Raw genomic sequence first — 623 nt, 5'->3', positions numbered from 1 at the left:
TTGGCTAAGGCATTTGTTTTTATTTTTTATGAAAAAAGCAGGCAATTATTGTGATTTTCAATTTTATTTAAGATCAGGCAATTTTGGCAACATGGTGTTAGAAATAGAGCATTATATAAAATTGCCATTTTCACACTGATCACATTAATATCCATTTGATTTATATACAGGTTACATGATGGTATCTCTGTTGTCTATTTATAATGAAAATGGTTATAATTTTGCAGGTGTAAAAGTTATAAGTCTTTTTTTAACATCAATTTTCTGATCTTATGATAGCTTATGTGTTATGTGTTGCATGCCACATCATTGCATCCTGGAACAGTTAACCAGAAACAGGATATATCTAAGTGTATTAAAAAAAATGGTGGATGTATATATACATACAATGGATATGATCTGCAATCTGCACTGGAAATTATATTGGACACTGAGATTTTGTAATAATTCTTTCTCTGAAGATATTTATAAGAAATTTATTTACCTAAGAAATAATGGTGATAAAAAAAATATTTTCATCTTTAATTATTTATATTTAAAAGTCAGTAAATATATATTTCCCAGAAAGATAATATATGCTGCTAATTGGTATTAAACTTTCAAAAGTCAGTAGATAAATTTCT

General features: G+C 26.3%; 1 protein-coding gene across 1 annotated transcript in view; it reads left to right on the top strand.

Moving 5' to 3' along the window:
* The window catches only part of LOC119585773 (CWF19-like protein 1), a 14,600-nt gene that overhangs the window by 11,153 nt on the left and 2,824 nt on the right, over positions 1–623 (top strand). The window lies entirely within an intron of this gene.

The sequence above is a fragment of the Penaeus monodon genome, chromosome 20, assembly GCF_015228065.2.
Source record: "Penaeus monodon isolate SGIC_2016 chromosome 20, NSTDA_Pmon_1, whole genome shotgun sequence".
NCBI lineage: Eukaryota > Metazoa > Arthropoda > Malacostraca > Decapoda > Penaeidae > Penaeus > Penaeus monodon.
Note: the sequence above shows the minus strand (reverse complement) of the source record. Positions and strands in the feature narration are given on the sequence as shown.